Below are 15,971 nucleotides of genomic sequence, written 5' to 3'. Positions count from 1 at the left end.
TCCTGTGTTAATCGGCAGAACTCGGTAACAACTACAATTATCGAGGAATTCGATAAACCTGCCACTTCCTTTGGAAACTGACTAGACTCAGTAAAAGCTGTCTTTGACTATCGAGTGAGCTCGGTGAAAACTAAGCTTTCCTTAGGTTACCGTGCGAACTCGGTTAACACTAACCATCTGCTACAAAATCCTTTGATACCCGAGTGATCTCGGTAAGAACTAAACTTTCCTTAGCTTACCGTGCGAACTCGGTTAACACTAACTCACCGTGTGACATACAGGAACGCTCGGTATACACTGCAAAAAGGCTTTACTGACCGACTGAGCTCGGTAGACTCTGTAAACTATTTTTCTGACCGACAGAACTCGGTAGACTCTATCTGATAATTGATATGGCATTTGTGTAACATCAAAGACAATACACAATTACTTAATTGTATCCAACAATCTCCCTCTTTGGCATTGATGGCAACACAACATGTCATAGCAGAAATGAAATTTGAAAGCAAGTCTACAGCAACACAACACAATTAACAATTCTCCCTCTAAGATAGAGAACTCTCCCTCTTACAGTAATCTCCCTCTGTGAAGGAATTACATAATCAAATTTCGGAAAGATATGACAGTAAAAATCTCCCTCTTTGACAACACATGCCAAAGACAATCCAATTTCAATGAATTTCATTGTACCTTTAGTACTGATTCATATGCAATATTTCCTTGATTTGCTGCATCAACTGATGATTGTTCAATTTTGTAAGAGCTGATGCATCACTAAAACTTATTTTTAGTGAACTTCAGATAGGGGAATGACCCCTAACTTACCTCTGAGATACAAAAATGCATCCTTAGGTAAAGGCTTTGTGAATATGTCAGCAATCTGTTCCTTTGTATGGACATATTCCAATCTGATTTTCTTGTCCTGCACTAATTCTCTGACAAAGTGATACTTGATTGCAATGTGCTTAGTCTTAGAATGCATTACTAGATTCTTAGATATGTTGATTGCACTTGTATTATCACAAAACATGACAACTGGTTCCTTGATTTCCATCTTCATGCCTTGTAGCAATTGCTTGAACCAAACAATATTAGAACAGTTTACTGCTGCAGCAACATACTCTGCCTCTGCTGTTGATTGAGATGTACAATTTTGCTTTTTGCTTGTCCAAGAAACCAACCTCTTTCCAAGAAAGAATGCACCTCCACTTGTGCTTTTTCTGTCGTCAAGGTTTCCTGCCCAATCAGCATCAGTAAACACTTTTAAGTCTAGGTTTCCTCCAAATTTATACCATAATCCATAATCTTCAGTTCCTTTTAGATATCTCATTATCCTCTTGATTGCCATCATGTGATTTTCTCTTGGTTTGGCTGAAAATCTTGCCACAATTCCAACTGCAAGAGCAATATCTAGCCTAGTATGAACTACATATTGCAACTTTCCAATCATAGATCTGTACAATGTCTGATCTATTTCCTTTGAATCATCTTCTTTGGTAAGTTTTAGTCCAGTACACATGGGAGTTCCAACTGGTTTACAGTCTTCCATACCAAACTTTTTCAATATCTCTTTGATGTATTTATCTTGAGTGATGTAGATGCCATTCTTGTTCTATTGAATTTGAAGTCCAACAAAGAATTTGATTTCACTAAACATTGACATTTCAAATTCCTTGCTCATTTGTTCTGAAAATTCTTTGCAAAAATCATCATTCCCTGTGAAAACAGTATCATCTACAAATATTTCTGCCAGTACAATCTTATTTTCTGGTCCTTCCTTGATATACAAACTAATGTTATCATTATTTCTTTGAAATCCAATTTGAATAAGATAGCTATGCAATCTTTCATACCATGCTCTAGGGGCTTGTTTCAGACCATACAGTGCCTTGTGCAATTTGCAAACCATGTTCTTTTTATCTGGATCTATAAAACCTTCAGGTTGTTCAATGTAGACCTCTTCATCCAGTATACCATTTAGAAATGCTGACTTGACATCCATCTGATAAACTTTAAATCCTTTGTAAGAAGCATATGCTAATAAGGTTCTAACACCTTCCAATCTAGCAACGGGAGCAAAAGTTTCGCCATAATCTATGCCTTCCTCTTGAGAATATCCTTTGCACACTAATCTAGCTTTGTTTCTTGATACTTTACCATTTTCATCCAACTTATTTCTGAAAACCCACTTTGTACCGATTACATTTTTATCTTTAGGCCTGGGTACAAGAGTCCATGTCTTGTTTTTCTCTATCTGCTCTATTTCTTCATTCATTGCTTCAATCCAATTATCATTTTCTAATGCATCTTTGACAATTCTAGGTTCAAAATCAGCAAGTAAACAAGTACCTTTCAACTTACTTCTTGTGATGGTTCCTTCAGATTTATTTTCAATGATCTGATCTGCTGAATGATGTCTCTTGACATACTTGGCTAGAACAGGTTCTTTTCCTTTTGGATGAATCTTGTCGTTATCTTCTTGCATTTCACCTTCATGCTCGATTTGGTTTGGCTCGGTATCAACTAGCTCGGTATGCACATGCTTGATTACCTCTGGTTCGGTAATCTCTAACTCGATATTCTCTGACTCGGTAGATGTTGGCTCGGTAGATGTTGGCTCGGTAGATGTTTCCTGTAACTCGGTTAGTGATGACTAGGTAGAAGAAGGTTTCTGATTCTTAGATGCAGTTGATATTATATCCGGTTCACTGAAGACGAATCTTTTGTAATCTTCTGGTTCTGTTCTGCTTTCTTCTTCAGTCTTTTCTGCAAACTCATCAACTTTCACATGTATACTTTCTATGACTTTGTGAGTAGATAAGTTCAAGCATCTATATGATTTACTCTTGCATGAGTATCCAAGAAATATACCTTCATCACCTTTTACATCAAATTTACCTTTTCTAGATTCTTTCAAGATATAACATTTGCTTCCAAATACTTTCAGATAACTTACATTGGGTTTATAGCCATACCATAATTCATAGGGAGTTTTGAATGAGTCTTTTTTCAACTGTACTCAGTTTAAAGTATGAATTGCTGTACTGATAGCCTCCTTCCAGTATTTGATAGCAACATTCTTTTCTATCATCAAGGTTCTTGCACAATCCATGATGGATCTGTTCCTTCTTTCAGCTATGCCATTTTGTTCAAGAGTACCTAGTGTTGAAACCTGTCTTTTGATTCCTCTTTCAATACAAAAGTTATTGAATTCATGTGAAATAAATTCACCACCTCTGTCTGACCTTAGGCATTTCAATCTTTTCCCTGTTTCTTTTTCTACTCTTGCCAAATACCATTTGAACTTTTCAAATGCTTCTGATTTGTTCCTTAGGTACATGACGGTCATCATTCTTGAATAATCATCAACAAAAAGAATAAAATATTTTTCACCAGTATAGCTTTCAGTTCCAATAGGTCCACATAAGTCAGTATGCACAATTTCTAATAAATCTTCAGACTGATAATTTTTGCTTTTGAAACTAGACTTACCCATCTTTCCAATTTGACAATTCTTGCATAAACTGACCTCTGGTTTCTTTAAATCAGGAATGCCTCTCACTTTCTTGAATTTTCTTATCTTTACCAAATTTTCAAAATTCACATGACATAACCTTTTATGCCATAACCAAATCTCTTCTACTTGAGCAATAAAACATGAATGTTCACCAAGTTCAAGATAGAACAAGTTACCTTTAGTTTGAGTACCAGGTCCAATCAGCTTTCCTTTACCGTTCAGCAGTATTGCTTTGCCTTGGATGAATTCTACTTTAAGTCCATTGTTGAGTAACTGTGCCACACTCAAAAAATTGTACTTTAGGCCTTCTACCCAATAAGCATTATCACATACAAGTTCCTGGGTTAGAGTGATTCTTCCTTTTCCTTTGATGCAACAAGGTTCATTGTTTCCAAATCTTACACTGCCACCATCATACTCTTCAAATTGATCAAACTTTGTTTTATCTCCAGTCATATGATGTGAGCAGCCACTATCAATGATCCATGTATCATTCTTACTTATGTGAGAGATGAGTGCCATTTCTTCATTGTCAGATTCATCTTTTATAGCAATGTAAACAATCTCATCCTCTTCTTCATCATTAGAATCATTAGAATCTTTAGCCATAAAACATGATTTCTTACTTTTATCCTTAAATGATTTGAGATCTTTCTTACTGTTCCATTTATTATCTTTCTTTTCATCTTTATCTTTCTTGTTTGGACACCTTGCAGCACTATGACCGACTTCTTCACATGAAAAGCAGATTAGGGGTACTTTACCTTTGTATTTACCTCTTCCTCTTGAATATTTCTTTGCAAGTAGAGCTTCAATTACTTCTAGGTCGCTATCAGAACTCTGATCTGATTGATCTTCACTCTCTCACTGAGATTCCTTCTTCTTCTTTCCTTTGTCCTTGAGTAAAAGCTTGGTTTCAAATGCAAACTCAATGTTCTTTGCAGCTGGAACATAATTATCAAAATTATCTAGTTCAAATGCTGTCAATCTTCCAACTATGGCCTCTAGGTTTATCTTGTGATTGGCCTCACACCTTCTTTCTTGAATGGCTGATACCCTGATGGCATAAACTGGAAGTAGAGTTCTAAGAACTTTACTTATGACTGACTCTTCACTGATACTTCCTCCAGAAGCTTTGATAGCACTGACACATGCTTTAATTCTTTCAACATATTTGGCAATGTTTTCATCTTCTTTCATTTTTATCTGATCGAACTGTCCTCTCAGACTTTCAGCTTTGGCTCTTCTGACATTGTCATCTCCACCATAGATCTCTTTCAGTCTTTCCCACATTTCATAGGTAGTAGTGCAGTCCTTAACATCATCAAACTCTTCATAACTCAAGGCAGATGCAATATCAATCATCATAATGTTATGAGTCTTCTTTATAGCAATGTCATTGACTGATAATGTACCTGATGGTTCTACATATTCCTCATCAAGATATTTCAGACCAGTGTCACCAATGGAAGCTAGATGAAGTCTCATTAATCCCTGCCATGCTGAGAAGTTGTTTTGGTTAAGCCTTGGGATTTCCCTCTTGTAAGACATCTTGATCTTTGGCTTAGATCTTTGAAATCTCCTCCTGCAAGCACCAAAAGCTCTAATACCAATTGTTGGAAAATGAAGATGGGGTAACTGAGAGGGGAGGGGTGAATCAGTTACCACAAAAACAAATTCAACAGTCCCAAAAATGCCTTAAACTTAGTTGCTGCTGCTACTCGGTAAACACATAAATTACTGCTTAAAATTTGATAGATGTTTAGTTAATTTATTAAGCATTTACTGAAATAAGTGACCATGCAAAAGAAAGTAATCATGAACACAGTAGACACCAGATTTACGTGGAAACCCAATATGGGAAAAACCACCAGCAACTAGTCACCAATTTTCACTCTTCTGAAGTGAGCCCTGTTAAGAGCCAACCCTGTTAAAGGTTACAAAACACACTATTAGGTGTGACCCTGTTAGAGGATTTAATCACCCTATTAGGAGTGGCCTTGTAAGAGGTCTTTAGAACAATTCAACTGAATTGCCACCCTGTTAAAGGATTTATGGAATGGCTGTTAAACCAACTCAGTTAGGAGATTTTGGAATCACTGTTACAATGGTTAGAAAGCAACAATGAATGATCTGAAAATACATGCAACTTATCTTGCTGAATATAGATCTCAGTTTAGCTCCACAAGATCCTTACTGATTAAATATATCTTTGCAGCTCCAAGATTTCCCTCTGCTCAACTCTGCTTAGGCACACACAAGTCTCTTCCTTGCACTTCCTTGCACTATCCGTATACACTCTCTATTCCACACTTTTCTGCATCTTGAGCACCTCTTTATATACTATACATAATACCAGGTCGGCCCAACCAACTTGACAAAACATATTCCAAAGTCGGCTTGAACTAACAATCAAAAAAAAATTCTTCACTGGCCGACGCTGCTCGGTCAATACAGAACAAAAAAAAAACTGCTTCCTGTGTTAACCGACAGAACTCGGTAAAAACTACAATTACCGAGGAATTCGGTAAACCTGCCACTTCCTTTGGAAATTGACTAGACTCTATAAAAGCTATCTTCGACTACCGAGTGAGCTTGGTGAAAACTAACCTTTCCTTAGCTTACCGTGTGAACTCGGTTAACACTAACCGTCCGCTACAAAATCCTTTGATACCCGAGTGATCTCGGTAAGAACTAAACTTTCTTTAGCTTACTGTGTGAACTCGGTTAACACTAACTCACCGTGTGACATACAGGAACGCTCGGTATACACTGCAAAAAGACTTTACTGACCAACTGAGCTCGGTAGACTCTGTAAACTGTTTTCCTGACTGACAGAACTCGGTAGACATTGTCTGATAACTGATATGACATTTGTGTAACATAAAAGACAATACACAATTACTTAATTGTATCCAACATTATGTAGCTAATTTGAGTTGATACTTAGGAATTAAATAAATAGTGTGATTAATGCAAATTAGGGTTTTCTGCATTTGACACCTTGGTAAAGCAGTGATTATCAAAATTAGAATTGCCTAGTAAAATAGGACTTAGGAATAGTTAAATAAACCAAAGTTGGTTAATATGGCAATGTGCCAATTTTGGGGTATTACATTTACCCCTCTTTGAATGAATCTGCGAGCAACATGTTCGATTCAAAGAAATCAAAAGTATGAAGCACAACTCAAGAAATGAGATTGATTTTGAAATTGATAATACAAGGACCTATTGATAAGCTTTTTAAGATTATCTTTAGAATGAAGCTTAACCTTAAGGGATCTAGATAGAACACCTAGATACCAAAGTTGATAGCACAAAGATTGTCAAATTTCATAGAATTAATCCTAGAATGAGACTCAACTCTTAGGAGTCAGGGTTTAGATTGTCCCAATACCTGTCCATTAAAAGATGACAAGATTAATCATGATCCATAGAATTATCCCCAGAATGAGGCTTAATTCTCAGCAAAAGTTAGGATTATATCCAAAATGAAGCTTAACCCTTAGCAAGAATTTGGAATTATCTCTAGAACAGAACTTAACTCGCTAGAATCTAGATAGAACAGGTGATTACTAGTCCATAAAAGATAGTAAGATCCAATCATGAGTCATAGAATCATCCTCAAAATAAGATTTGATTCTTAGGAGTCAGGGTTTAGAGTGTCCTGATACTTGTCCATCAAATTCTGACTAGAAATATTATAAGATGTGATAAGTTGATCAAAAGATAAGATAGATGACATAGATGCTAGATAGAAGGGAGCAAGATGCCTCGAGTGATAAGATGCCTCGAGTAATGAAGACATGAGATTCAGATTGAGTTGAATTTTGGATTCAATAGATTCAGTGATGTAATCATATTGATTTTGTTAGTCCCAAAAATTTAAAGTGTGAATTTGAGTTGTTTATGTATGTCAGATTTCAAATTTGATCCCAAAAATGGGTTTAGAGTAGCCAAATTAGCCAAGACGGTGATTAATTGATCACTTGTGCAATTAAGATGAAATGTGATACTTTGAAGAAACCAACAACTTGTTATCATGAAGGATGCAAGCAAGGAAGTGATCCAACAATGTGCTTATGCAAATGGAGTATGCAATGCAACCCTAGGTCTAGTTACCAAGCTTCAAAAATTATCATCACTGAGCATGTAGCAAAACATCAGACATCATACAATCCCCACTGATATTGTAATCATAGGAATATGAATAGGACATTTGTTCTAGTTTTTTAAGGATTAAATGTAAACATTCGAGGCACAAGAAGACAAAATGACCAAAACATTTGTCCCTTTTAATGTAGCAAGTTAACATAAGCATCAAAGCATAAATGCTAGGATGACTAGAATGTTTCTTGTGTGTAGACACACTAGACACATGAGAGATCCTTCTTATGCTAAGTAATTAGGAATTTTTTCTTTCTGCAATGACCCTTGCATTTGTAACCTAAGACAAAAATGTGCTAGATATACTTGCAATGACCCATATGTTCACTTAGCAGGATGAGTATCAATAGTTACTATAGCATAGAGAATTCATTCAAACAAGCAAGGAAAATAACCAAACTCAATGAAGAGTCCATATAAAAGGAGTCGAGGTATACATGGCCATTGAATATGGGATGAAGGCTCTTATAGTGGACACTCTTTATATGGCTGCTTCAGATCATTGGAACTAAATCACAAATAGAAAGAAAAGAAAAGATCATGCCCCTAGTCCTCCCTTCTCTAGTCGAAATTGACATCATTGAGTTGCTCAAAGAGACACGATAAAAAAAAAAAGGAAAAACAAACAAAGAAAATCTTAGCATATTCCAAATAAATTCATTATTTTGAGTTCAATTTCAGTGTTATAGTATTGATGTCAAGTGTCAATGTTCAAAACATGTTTGAAAGAAATCTCTTCAATAGGGTGACAATAGTAGATAAACACAGTTAAAACAACTGGTGACTGAAGTCAAAGAGGAATATTCAGTAAGAAGAACCTTGGTAGGAACTGAATGACAATAGAGAGACATAGTTAAAACAACTAGTGACTGATGCAAGAGAGATCTTCCATGAGAGGAATCTCAAAAATGACAATAGCAATAGTAGGTAGACACAGTTAGAACAACTGGTGACTAATACAAGAAATTCCATGAGAGGAATCTCAATAGTGACACAAGCAACATTAGGCAGGCATAGTTAGAACTACTAGTGACTATTGTGAGATATTCCATGAGAGGAATCTCAATAGTGACACAAGCGACAGTAGGCAGATGCAGTTAGAACAACTAGTGACTATCGTGAGAGATTCCATGAGAGGAATCTCAATAGTGACACAAGTAATAGTAGGTAAACACAATTAGAACAACTAGTGACTATCGTGAGAGATTCCATTAAAGGAATCTCAATAGTAACAGAAGCGACAGTAGGCAAACACAGTTAGAACAACTGGTGACTGTTGCAAGAGATTCCTATGATACTGTAGGGTGTTGCCCCCAAGTTTTGACAAGATTCAATCCATGGATACATGAGTGAAATCAGCAAACTAAAGCAGGAAAGCAACTTTACATGAGCTAGAAAATGTGTTGCAAGATATAGAATTGGGAACAAGAGGTGCCTATTTACTAGGTTTTCACCTTCTTGGTAGAAATTCTCTCTCTTTTTCTTTTTTCTACCATGATGCCTGATTGCCAGGTTTTCATCAATGACACTTTTTTGTTGTTTTTATATTTTTTGGTATTTTTCTCTTTTTGATATTTTTGTATTTTTGAATTTTTCAAATGTTTTTGGTATTACCAAGGTTCCTATAGCTAAGTTTTCACCAAGGTAATGATTTTTTTCAGGACTTTTTGCAATTTTTAGATTTTTTTAGGACATTTAAGTATATACAGAGAGCTTTTGAAGCCAAATCAGCTATAGAACAACTTGAGGTGAAGAGTGTTGATGGGCTCCTTGAGCAACTCTCCTTTGGCTATTCAAAGTTGGTAAGCACCAGATCCAAACACTGCAGTGACTATGTAAGGACCAAGACAGTTGGGTTTGAACTTCCCTTTTTGTATCATTTGTTTCTAATTCTAAAGGTTTTCTCTTAGAATGAGATCACCTAGTTGGAAGTTTCATGTCTTAACTTTCTTATTATAACTTTAGGACATATGTCATTGATAAGCTCAAGATGATCACGCAGTACTTGTTGATGTTCATCTAACAATACTAGCTCTTGAAGTGAAGATATTATATAGTCATCATCATTAATGAGGCCCTTCATGGAGATTCTCAAAGTAGGAATCTTTACCTCAATGGGAAGCACAACATTCGCTCCATATACTAAAGAAAAGGGCATTGTACCTGTTGGAGTTTTGATAATTGTTATATAAGCCCATAAAGTTGAATTAATCTAAAGGTTCCAGTCCCTTCTAGATTTACTAACTATGTGATGCAAAATCTTAAGGATCACCTTGTTGGATGCTTCTACTTGACCATTACCTTAGGGGTAATGAATAGAAGACCAATGTTGCATGATTCTGAACTTTTTACACAACTCCTTAAGATCCTTGTTTTTAAACTGTCCTCCATTATATACCTACATATGATGTAATTCATAATGAACAAAGCTACAATTTTTCTATTTTCTATGGAAAGATGGACTGCCTCTACCCACTTAGTGAAGTAGTCTGTAGCGGAAATGATAAACTTATGTCCATTTGAAGAGGATGGGTGAATCTGACCCACAAGATCAAAGTTCCATTGTTGAAATGGCCATAGTGCAACAAATGGAATTAGATCTCTAGCTGGAGTTAGAATCAAATTCCCATGGATCTGGAATTGCTTATAGGACTTAGCATATTTGATCACCTCTTGCTCCATATTCAGCCAATAGTAACCAACTCTAATAAGTTTACGAGCTAGTGTCAAGCCAATTGAGTGACATCTGCAAATGCCCTCATGTACATATATTAATGCATGTTTGGTTTCATTGTGTTCTAGACACCTAAGGAGTGTTCCATTGAGGCCTCTCCTAAACAAGTCATCAGCAATAATAACATACCATGAAGCATTACAAATAAGATGACATTTTTCATTTCGGGTTAGATTGTTCAAAATGGTTTGGTCATGCAAGTAATAGTATATGTGGTGGTAGTAGGATGAATCATGTCCTATAATAGAATAGATCATCCTAGATTTAGGAGAGTCATAGGTATGGTAGAGTAACATTTCCACCAAGAACTTGTGTCGAAGATCATTTTATGGCATCTGTAACAAGGAAGCTAGAGTAGCCATGGCATCAGCCATTTTGTTGTCTACCCAAGGAATCTATTGGAAAGTGATATGAGAAATGTATTTCTTCAAGTCATCCACCATGCACTTATAAGGAATAAATTTCTCATCCTTTGTGTGATATACATTGTTGACCTGGTTGATTATAAGTTGTGAATCACCAAAGATGTTTAATTGATCCACTCTCCATTCAAGTGCAATCTTCATGCCATTAATGAGAGCTTCATACTTTGCAATATTATTTGTACAAGGAAATAGAATCATGTATGCCTTAGGTAGTGAGTAACTCTATGGTGTGATGAACAAGAGTCTAGCACCGAATCCTTGTTGTGTGAAGGAACCATCAAAGAACAGCACCCAAGTTTGATATGTAATCGTTCGAATTGATTCATCAAGAAAATCAATGTTGAGTGGAAGGAGACTTTGCATTGGTGCTTTTGCTAACTTATCAAAAATTTCTTGTCCTTTGATAGCCTGTTGTTCAACATACTGAATGTCAAACTTGGCTAATATCATGACCCACTTAGCCACTCTTCATGTTAGAGCTTCCTTTTTGAGTAAGTACTTCAGTGGATCAATTTTAGCAATCAGTCATGTAGTATGAGCAAGCATGCAGTGTCTCAACTTTTGAGAAGCAAAGACAACCACTAAGCAAGCCTTCTCAATGATACTATAATTCATTTCATAAGAAATTAGTGTGTGACTCAAATAGTAGATAGCTCTTTCCTTGTTATCATTGTCTTCTTATGCTAGTAAGATACCCAAAGATGATTCTATTGCTGAAATGTACAAGATGGGAGGTTTCTCATGAATAGGAGGCATCAAGATTAGTGGATTAGCAAGGTATTTTTTTACCTGTGTTAAGCTCTGCTTGCAATCTTGACTCTAGTTATATTTCACACCTTTATGTAGTGTCTTGGTAAAAGGTTGTGACCTATCTGCCAGTTGTGAGATGAATTTGCGAATGGATTGATGTATTCCTTGTAAGCCCCTCATTTGATTGATATTACGAGGTTGAGGCATGTCCATGATTGCTTGAACTTTCTCTAGATCAACCTCGATTCCTTTTGTAGACACAATTTAGCCAAGTAGTTTCCCAAATGTTATACCAAATACACACTTCTTCGGGTTAATTGTTAGACTAAAATTTTCCATGCGATCTAGGATAGGTCTCAAATCTTTAGGGTGAATATTGCATTTTGCGCTCTTAACTAGGGTATCATCAACATAATTCACCATTATTTTATGCAGCATGTCATGAAAAATTGTAATAACTACCCTCTAATATGTAGCATCGGTATTTTTCAAGCCAAATGGTATCACATTCCAGTAGAAAGTTCCCCATGCACAAGTGAATGCAATCTTTTCCTGATCTTTTGGTGCAATTTTGATCTAATTATAACCAGAAGATCTATCCATGAATGAGTAGATTTCATATCCTATTGTCATTTCCAATATCATATCAATGTTAGTTAGTGGAAAATAATCCTTCAGACATGCTAAGTTTAGATCTTGAAAATCTATACAGACTCTGATAGATTTGTCATGCTTGGAGATTGGAACAATGTTTGATATCTATTCAGCGTAATCAATAGCATGTATGAAATAAGCCTTCAGAAGCATTTCTAGTTCATCTTTGACCAGTAATGCAACATGAGGATGCATTTTCCTAAGTTTTTGTTTTACTGGTTTAATTCTTGGTGAAATGGACAAGTGATGCATTATAAGATCAAGATCTAATCCTAGTATGTTTGAGTATGTTTATTTTTTTCTCTTGGAAGACGGCAATGAACTCCTCTTTTTCCTCTAAAGATAGTGACTATGCAAGATGTATCATGTAAGGTTGTTCCTATGTTCCCATATTGATTGGTTATGTTGGTTCTATCAAGACTAATGATCTTTCCTACAAATGACTAGGAAGTGCATCAAATATCTCATCCATAGGCACCTAAGAGAGGTTTTCACCCTTGGATATGTCTTTTATTTTTACTATTTTAGGTTTTGACACTACCACAATGTGGTTTTCACCATCAAAACTTCTATTTCTTTTCTTTTTTATTGTATGACTAATATATTTGATGTCAGCTTTAGTCATCTTGACACTTTGTTCACTAGTGGAAGATGTTACTAGTTCGACAATGTTTAAGTAGCAGCCATGAGCATAGTCATTCTAGAATGTGAGGACTCCACTAGATGCATTGGAATTCTAGTCTATGAGCTCGAGATAGGTGATTAAAAGAGATGTGGCAAGTTCAAGTACATTCATAGTATAATAATTAAATGCTTGGACAAGCAATTTGAGATCTAAAGTAGCTTCGTCCACAAGTGTGTTCGAATTCCTTTGGGCATTAATGTCATTAATCAAAGACTCAAGGACACTAGTTGGATAGGACTCATCCGAATTAACCCTAGATGATTCACCTACTTTGAGGAGGTTTTCATAGACATGAACTTGATCTATGTCTTTATCTATAGTTTCTTCTAAGAGAGAGTCAAATTCATACTCTGAGTAATCTGTGCTACATGGAGACAGACTATAGAATTCCCCAATAGTGATACGAACAGACTCTCCTTCATCCTCTAGATTTTTGAAAAGGTACTCAATGTGTAGAGCGTGACTAGACTTTTCTTGTTCTTGTTGAATATAGGCAGAATTAGTAGTGTCGTTAGAAGGATCACTATCACCATCCATATTACTGACACGTGGTACAAAATCATCTAGTTCTGTAAAGAATTTAGCAAGATCATTAGGAATTGGATAAGGATAAGGATCCTCATCATCAACATTATCTTCATGGTCATCAAACTCAGCTTGTGACTCATTTTTGAATGAATTCTTAGGTTTGTGTATAAATTTGTTAATCCCCGAATGGAAGGGAATCTTTTTGAAGCCTAGACCAGATGTATCTCGGTTCCTCCTAGGTATTGGTTTGACTGGATCAATTAGACCATTTTTATTTCATCTAATAGGACCATTTCCATTGTAGCCAAAGTGTTTCATGAGTTTAAGACCTGGACCATACTTCTATTGAGTAATTTCACGAGACTGTTCTATGAGGTCAACTGGAGTTTCCTCTTTGTAGATCAATGCAACAATAGCTCTATTTTCACTTTCCTCCTCAAGAGGGATTGTAGCTTTGAAAAATGTACCATTATACTTGGTTTGAGGTTTCAACACAAAAGGTCTCTTTGCTTCAGATAGTCTCCCATAATGATGGGGAGATTCAGGAAGAGATGGCAAAGACAAAACCAGTTGCATATGATATTCACCCATTCCAATTTCTTTCAACTTTAGTGACTGTTCAATTTTCTTTAGCTTGTTATCATGGTAATTTGTAGACTCTCTATTAGTAGGTATGAAGTTTGTAGTAGATTTCAACATGTTATAGGCATAGCTAGTACTTGCAGGTATAGTGACTTTAGAGCCATGAAATAGGAACTTTATGCATTGATGATAAGTGGAAGGTACAACTTGCATCTCATGTATCCATGGTCTTCCTAGTAGAATATAGTACAATAAGGGAATGTTCAAGACTTGACAACTAACATCTCTTTCAATAGGACCAACTTGAAGAGGTAACACAACAAGACCCAAAGACTTGTTCTCAACTTCATCATATTCTTTGATAGTTATCTTACAACGAGGGTCAACAAACTCTTTAAAATATTCTAATTGTCTAAGCAAAGTAGTAGAGACAATATTCAAACCAGATCCATTATCGATAAGCACACATTGGACACATTTCTAGCATATCATGACCTCAATGTGTAGAGGTTGATTATGCAGGTGATTTAGTGAATTGTTGTCTTCCTCAGAGAAGGTCATATAGTAAGGTGAAGTCAGATGACCTACCATAGATTAGAACCTCTCAAGATCAAGATCTTGAGGGAAACTTGCCTTAGTGAGGGCTTTGTTGAGAATATTCCTATGAGCAGGCGAGATTTTGAGTAGTTCAAAGATCGTGATTTGAGAATTTTTTCATTGTAACTAATCAAGTCTACTATAACTAGCAAGTTTTGTTCCTTTGCTAGATGGACTAGCAAGAAGCTTGTCTTTGTGTTGTTCTATCTTAGGAGCAGAATGCATAGGGCCTTTGTGTACTAACTTGGCACAAGAATGCGTAACAACATTGGCACAAGTTTGTGATGAATCACTATCAAATGTGTTGGAAATAGGACCTCTTAAGAAAAATGGTGTCTTAGGTTTAGTTTTGTCTTGTTTACCCTTGATGGTGATAACATCGCAATACTCAACACCAGCTGGTTTAACCATATGTCCTATCTCATCATCATTGTTAGAGTATGTATAGTTGACCTTATTTTTAGGTTTTGGTTTTGAGTTTTCTCCATTTTTGTAGTGAGGTAATGGCTCCTTCAAAGTCTTGTGATCTAAGTTCTTGTTATGTCCATCCACAAAAATGTTACCATCATCGATTAGGTCTTGGATTTTGTGATGCAAGTTGATACAGTTACTAGTTTTCTGACCTTTATTTTGCTGGTATTCACAAAATGAAGTTTTGTTCTACCATGGTGGCCATGGTTGCAGATCATAAGGATGAGAATTGTCCAATGGAGAAATGAGTTTTTTTTGTGACATGGTCTTGTAAACCACATCCAAAGGTTCACCAAGAGGTGCAAAATCTTGTTTAGGGCATGTAGCCCATGAGTACCCTGGTTTGTTCTTAGATGTCTTATTGTCAGGAGGAGGTTTCTCAATATTCTTGGATGCTCTGAGATTATCTGTAAGATTGAATGTTTCCTTAGCAGATTTAGGAGTAATGTTTTTAACAACTTTTTCATGTATAACCTCTCAATTTTTGTTCACATATCTAAACTTGTCCTTATTAGAGGTTGACCCTTGTTTAGTGTCCTTCTAAAGGGTTAGCTCATCCTTTTTTACCATTAATTCCTCTATTTGGATAGCTTGTGTGACCATGTCTTCAAAGTTACATGGACCTTGTAGTTGAACTCTATACCCAAAATCAAGCAGGAGAGTATCCATAAAGATGTCAAGTTTCTCCATTTCTGAGATTTTGTGTGAGTATTTGGTGTAAAGTTGTCTCCATCTCTGAAGGAGTGTGACGAAATGTTCCCCAAATCTCTGTTTAAGGTTGCACAAGTCTCAAATATTAACTAGGTGTTGTATGTTGTGAGAGTAATGTTGGACAAATAAGTTAGCAATCTCATCAAATGT

The sequence above is a fragment of the Cupressus sempervirens genome, chromosome 5 (genome assembly GCF_028749045.1).
Source record: "Cupressus sempervirens isolate cs-2001-9-10 chromosome 5, ASM2874904v1, whole genome shotgun sequence".
In the NCBI taxonomy this organism is placed as follows: Eukaryota; Viridiplantae; Streptophyta; class Pinopsida; order Cupressales; family Cupressaceae; genus Cupressus; species Cupressus sempervirens.
Note: the sequence above shows the minus strand (reverse complement) of the source record.